This window comes from Rosa rugosa, chromosome 7 (genome assembly GCF_958449725.1).
Source record: "Rosa rugosa chromosome 7, drRosRugo1.1, whole genome shotgun sequence".
NCBI classification, from domain to species: Eukaryota; Viridiplantae; Streptophyta; class Magnoliopsida; order Rosales; family Rosaceae; genus Rosa; species Rosa rugosa.
The window spans coordinates 35088059-35095335 of NC_084826.1; positions in this window are offsets into that span (position 1 = coordinate 35088059).

Sequence of the window (7277 nt, forward strand, 5' to 3'; positions counted from 1 at the left end):
CTCATTTCCTATTGCTATCATTGACCATAGGTCTTTCAAATATTCAATCTACCATCCCATAAAGTTGCACATGGCGAATCATCACATGAATCAGATTTACATGTATACAGCAAACACATTAACCAAAAACATGATCATTGAAAACATACATACACTTGGTTTTTAGGACCTAGACCTAGATGTAATTACAAGAAAAGAAGCAATTATAATTAACCATGTAAATCAAATAGTACACAGATCGCTCTAAGCAGCTAAGCACACAAGCATTGTTAAACATCACACATTAAACCAATCAGACAATAAACTTTTGCACACCACCGATTCAAAGTACTTTAGTTTTCAAATGCAGATCATGCATGAACCAGTTCTATCAAGCTAGCTGCCCTACTGTCAGCAAAATTAACCTTTCATGAATCAAAATGAAAATGAACCCGTACGTACCTTTGACCAGTTAACAATTAAAAATAAGTGAGTGGGTTACCAGATATATATAGGTTGCAAGATTACATGCATTACTCCCGAGACGATGTCTCTCGATCATTATCTGTTCATTATAAAGCTTCTGCTCTGAGGCAAAATGCCCCCAATCCCTCTGGCTCCAGTATTCCATTAGCTCAATTTTCTGTTTTGCACCTGCCTTAAGGTTTCCGCAGAGTTAATCATGTTTCAGCCAATGCGTTGTAGGGTACCCTTTGTCGTCGCACGATCGTCGTGCTTTGATGGTGTAAGCATAGCAGCCTCGGTGATGGCGGCCTCATGCCTGTTCGTGCCGCGGGATGACGTCCTCATCCATATGCTTCATTCCTATATCATTTTCCTTTACACGTCCTTGAGCCATATCTCCTGCAACTTGGGTTATTTACTATGAATCGTAAGAATTAAAATACGCCCTAGAAAACAAAGAAAGCAAAAGACCAATTAATTAAAGAGTGTAAGTACAAGATTTTGTACATGTTATTTGTTGGCATTCCCATACAAAGCTAGTGAAGTATATCATGACAATTCATCACTGAAGAAGTTGGAAAAGGGTCTAATACTGATCTCAAATACGTTACAGGTAAATGCATCTCATGAGTCAGCATATGCATTGGGATTGCAATCTGTGTTGCAATCCTTGAGTCAGTCCTAGGTTTTAGGAAGTTTGTTTTTGGAAAGTATCTTTCTATTCTTAAATTTTATTATGCAAAGATTTTTTTCACCAGTTAAAATCGTCCCATTGAAGACCTAATTGATTTAGGTCTGTTTATTTTAATTGGCAATCTTTTGTTAAAAAGATTTTTTCTAATAGGAATCAATTAGGGTTAGACGCATTGATTGTACACGATTCTTTCTCCATATAATTCTGAAAATATGGTCTAGGTTTAGAGAGCTTTTAATTTGCATATCATATCAATTTGCATGTGATTGATGCATATATTGTGGGTCTAAACTCTCCAATTCAAATAGTGTTTAAGGAAAGGAGTTTAGGAAATCTTATCTGCATTTAGAATTGTTTTGAATACATATCAGATAAAAGATTGTGATTGCATATTGTTTTGAAAAACCTTTCCATGTATATCTCAATCGGTGTTTAATGTGATTGGATTGAGGGGGAGTCTTTATCTTCTATAAAAGGTTTTGAAACTGCATTATGAGACGTAGAGTTTTCTGATTGAGAATTTTAATTGTGCTGCATAGTCTGCACTAACTGTTTTACAAAACTCTCATTGTTTGTTTGATTGATTGATCATACTGCTTGTTCACTGCATTCATCACTTGCATATGTGATTGAGATCAGTGAGGCTTCAAGGCAAGATTGAATCTGAAGGCGTGTCCAGATTTCTTCATCTATACAGATTGCTTCATAGTTGTTTAGAATAGGTCTTTTACAGTTGTGAGCAAGTTAGCATTGTTGCTAGTCAATGTGGTTGTGTTGAATACCACTACTTGTGATCTGTAACGATTTGATTCATATTGGATTTGATTCTCGTGTTGGCTACGTTAAAAGCCACGCAGTGAAGTTTACTCAGTGGAGAGGTTTACACTGCGTCAGCAATTCTTGTGTTATTTTATTTGTGTTGTTGCTTGTTTGAATAACTGTCATTACTCAAACTCTATCAGTTTTGTTCCATCCGGTAATTACAATTGGCATCAGAGCGGGTTCTAAAGCTTTTTAGTAGATCCGAGGACATGATGGAACATGAATGTGACAGAGCTGCTAGTTCGATAAATTGTCCCCCATATTTTGATGGTGAAGATTACTCGCAATGGAAGATCATGATGAGGTTCAAGCCTAAGAAAAAGGTACAAAATTTTGCTGTCTCTTCTGTTAAAATGAAAGATGTAGATGATAGTGATTATGTGGATTTAGCTTTACTAACCAAAGAGTTTAAAAAATTTCTGAAAAATAAAAACTCTTATGGTAGTACTTCAAAAAGTATATCTGAATCAAAAAGGGGGCAATTATCTGAAAACGTATTGACAAAAACCAAAAAGTCAATAATTTTGATAAAGAGAAAAGCGTTGTTGAAAAACCTATACGTTATGAATGTGGTGGTATTGGTCATATATCTTCTGATTGTGGAAATAGAAAATATAGCTCACAAAATAACAAGGCTCTTAAGTCAACTTGGAGCGACAGTGAGGAAAATTCTCAAACTGAGAATGAAGAAGAGAATATTGCTTTCATCTCCTCACCTTATCATGAGGCATCTGACGATTCCAACAGTAAAGGTAAGATTTTTGATGTATCAGATGATGAGACTAATGATAAGTGCAGGGAACTGTATAAAGCTTCAAGAGTGATGTTCAAAAGAAATCTTAAACTTGAGAACGAGATTGAGCAAATCAGAAAAGCAAAGATCAAGGCCAAGTTAAATCTTGAATCATGCAAAGAAAAATGGGAAGGTGAACACTTTGCTTACACTGACAAAATTGATATTTTGCAGGATAAGATGAATTCCCAAAATTGCGAGGTGGAGCGTATTGAGTTGATTGACAGGATTAAAACCCTTCAGGTTGAAGTTAAAGCCCAATCAAATCTGAATATCTCACTAACCTCTAAAATTGAGAGTTTGCAGGTTAAGCTTGAAGAGTCTCAAGAAAAGTTCAACAAATTCTCAATAGGGTCAGATTTGGTTTCCAAAATGATTGGAATTGGAAAACCACACACCAACAAGAAAAGGTTGCGGCATAAAGGTGCAAAAATCAATCATTCTAACTTTGAGAAAGGTGTGAGCTCAAGTGTGCACTCAAGCTCATCAAATGACCAAGAAACTCATCCCCCAACTCTTCCTCAAAAGCCTAAATTTGATTCAGCACCTCCACCTCATCAAAGGAGAACTCAGGTAAGTTCTGACAGTCACATCTCTGTGCGTCAGCCCAGGTATGTTCATAACTCAAAAAGTTTCACTCCCACTTGTCATTTCTGCGGAAAATTGGGACACATACGTCCTAGATGTAATATGCTCCGCTGGGTCACTCAAAATCAGAGGAAAGCATCAAAAATAGGCTCAACTGCATCGCTGCAAGCAGAGCTGAAAGAGCATCTGAAGTTGATTAGCAGGATTGCAATCCCCAAAGAGCATAATTTGAAGCAGAAGCAAATCTGGATTAAAAAAGGTTCAAATAATTGTTTTTCTGCTCATATGAATAATCTTGATAATATGCTTGAGCTTGCTTTCGTTCCTACTGAACACAAATTGTCTAATTCGTTTACTAGGCCTTTAGACAGAACTCAATTTGAATCACTTAGAAGCACCGTTGGTGGATGCTCTAAGTATTGATACTCTCACTTTGCTTGATCCATTTTGCATGCATTCATGTTGTATGTCTTCATGGTAGTATAGGTGCATTATTATTTCCGTTTCTGCATTGTTAGGATCAGTTTCTGGAAATTCAAGATTGTAATTTGTATCCCTAAGTGTCTGACAGATTAATTTGAACTTAGATTGACGAGGGCTCTACTCCTTTTCTTAAATCTGTGTGCAATGAGCTGCTTAGCATGTTTTGAATTTGTTCCTGCATCACTCTGTAATTGTGAGCTTGAACAACATATTCTCTATCACCTTGAATCCTCACATGCACACATACTCTAAGTGGTGGTAAGTCATATTTGTTGGTTGGCCTGTTCTCAATACTCTTGTACGGAATATTTCCTTATTTTTGCTGCTCCTTGAAAAAAAAAAAAGAAAAAAAAAAAAAGTTTTATGGAGCATGGCCAGACTATTGCCAAAGTAAACAGCCCTCGGTCGTGACGAACGATATGAGAATTGGGAAGAAACGGGAATGGTTTGGTCACCCCGGTGGATTATGAGACTATTGACTCGAGTAGATGTGCTCTTTGGGATGTCCTTGTTACATCTAGTACCCTAAAGTCATCTGACTTGGGAGCTGCTAGCTTAATACTCGTTACATGAGTCGTAGTCTTCTTGAGCAAAAATGTTACTTTGTGTGAAAGGCCAAAAGAAAAATTCAAAATCATGCCCACACGGTGTTATAAGGGGGAATATAGTTTACGTGCTTAAATTTGTTTCGTATGTGAGGCTTGCTTTTCAGGTTTCCACAAATATTACACACCCCATCTTGAGATATGTTCACTCTTCACAACAAGAGGTATAGAATACTCGATCACCCTCTATCTTACCTTGTGATTGTTGGAATCAATTCACTCGTGTGAACTTATTTTGTTGCACTCTTGTTTATGATTAAGTGGTATTGCTCTTGTTGGAAAAGCTATGCGAATTAAATCTGTTCTTAGCATTTGGATACAACCCACTCATTGTGTGTTTGCATTTCATCCTTGCATCTCTCATCACATGATCACACTTAGGGGGAGTATTGATACTTGGACTATCTTTCTATGATTGATTCTTCTTGGGCTGGTGTCTATTGCGAAACATCTACTGGTGATCCTCCTTCTACATAGCTTCCGCTACATAAGTTCCATTTGTCATGAAAATGTCAATGTTGCATCGCTTTTTTGTGTGTTCCGTGATGATATCATATTTCAGATATACATATACCATTGATGGGTCTATCCCGTGGACAAAAACCGTGTAAATGATTTTGGTTTCAGTGGTGAAGCCGATCAGGTCACCGATCAGGTCATTGAATAGGTCACTGATTACTGAACATGAGAAGTTCAATGAATTTGGAAATGAAAGTGCGCTTGTATGACATGAAACCAAGCACTAATTGGGAGGCAATCCAATGAATGGATGAGGAGATGGCAACGACATAGGAAACTTTTATGTTAAAAGGGTGTTATAGTTTACCTGAATCTTCTTTTCAATTTCTTTGCTTCTTTTCTGGTTCCTTTTTATGTTTTTAGTGTGTGTGCAGGTCATATAGTTGAGGAAAGATAGAAGAAGATCACTATTGACCGAAACAGTTTTTCTGGCTCGCGGATCGGTTCATTTTGAACGGCTAGGGTTCACAGCTCACTTGGAACCAGAAGACGTGCCATACATGGATCAAAAGCCCCAGGAGTCTATTTTCCAATGGAGTTGACAGATAGAAATTCTGAGTTCTAATGAGTCTGCAGTCTCCAGTTGAGTACAGAAAGGTCAGGGCAGAAAACCAGAAAACTGGGCAGCTGAGCCACATAAAGTGCAAAACAGGGGATACTTCCCGGGGTCCAAATGAGACAAGCCTTATATGTATTTGAAGCCCCAGATGTCTACTTCATTCATACCAAAGGGTTTCTGAATATGACCCCTGTAGCTTCCGGTATTCAGGTTTGAATGGACAAAGGACATTCTGTCAGCATTCTGACAGTTTTCTGTATTTTTTTGCTACCTTTGCAGGTCTCTAGTTTTCACATCCCTTGGACTTAGAATTCGCGCCACATATGTACGGAAATCCCTGAATATGAACTTTCATCTCCAAGTAGGATCTTTGGATTCTGATTCTGAATGGATGAGCTATAAGCCTCGGAAGTAGGACTGCTGCAAGGTTTTAGCTGAAATCAGTTTGTGACAAGTGATGTTTCCTATTGTCTTTGAGCATTATTGGAGTACCTTTGGAGCATGTTTGGCATGGAGCTTATGTTAGGAAGTCAAGGCTTAATTAGCCTTGAGGTTCGTGTCTTTAGTTCGTCTCCAAAGGTCGTGTGCATTGGGAGGTCTACAAGAGGGAGCATTCTCTACTTTTCTTAACTATACTTGTTTTTGTTGTTTTCTTTTATCTCTCTTTCTATACTTAAATCTTTTCATTACATGTGATTATTTGTCAAACATTGAGGACAATATTTGGTTTAAGTGTGGGGGGAAGAAAATTGAAACCTTTTTGCTATTTTTAGGTTGTTAGTTTTGTGTTTTCGATATATATATAAAAATAATTAAAAAAAAATGATATTCAGTTTTGGAACAAAAATAAGTCTATGGAAGGGCTGTCTTCGAAGTCTGTTGTTGTGTGCTTCATAAGCTAGTTCGTTATCTTCCTCTATCTACTTGACAATGAATTCATGGATGGTTCTTGCAAGCTCTGGAGTTGGCTGCTGCATTAAATTTTGGTAAATTGGGAAGGCCATGCACATAGAGATTGATAGAAGTGGGAAGATACCAAGGTTGAGGTTCTGAGTCCCATGCAGGGAATAAGACAAAGGAATATGATGATATCGGAATGAAATATTTGAAGTATGTGCTTTTGTTCCTTGTTGCATGCTCCTCTATTTATTCACTCAAGTACGAGCAACACAAGAGCTGGTATTCTTGGGTTCATTCACATGATGTGTCTACATGTTCGGTTTTATTATGTTGTGCTCTCACTTGTTCATTAACTACAAGCTGAAGGTTGCCTTTGTCATTCCTAGACAAAAAAGGGGAGAATATTGGTGAATTTGATCAACTTGTGCTTTGATTATTTAAATCTTTTGATATTGATCTTGAAATTGCGTTGACATTCCTATGCCTTATCTTTAACTTACTTTTTACAAGGTGTGTGTGATAAGTGTTACAGGAATTGCAGGCTTCTTCCCAAGTGAGGATCCTCTTGTACTTGTTGAGGGGGAGTTTGTATTAATTAGATGTGTTTTGTATAGGAATGCCAAAGGGGGAGATTGTAAGTACAAGATTTTGTACATGTTATTTGTTGGCATTCCCATACAAAGCTAGTGAAGTATATCATGACAATTCATCACTGAAGAAGTTGGAAAAGGGCCTAATACTGATCTCAAATACGTTACAGGTAAATGCATCTCATGAGTCAGCATATGCATTGGGATTGCAATCTGTGTTGCAATCCTTGAGTCAGTCCTAGGTTTTAGGAAGTTTGTTTTTGGAAAGTATCTTTCTGTT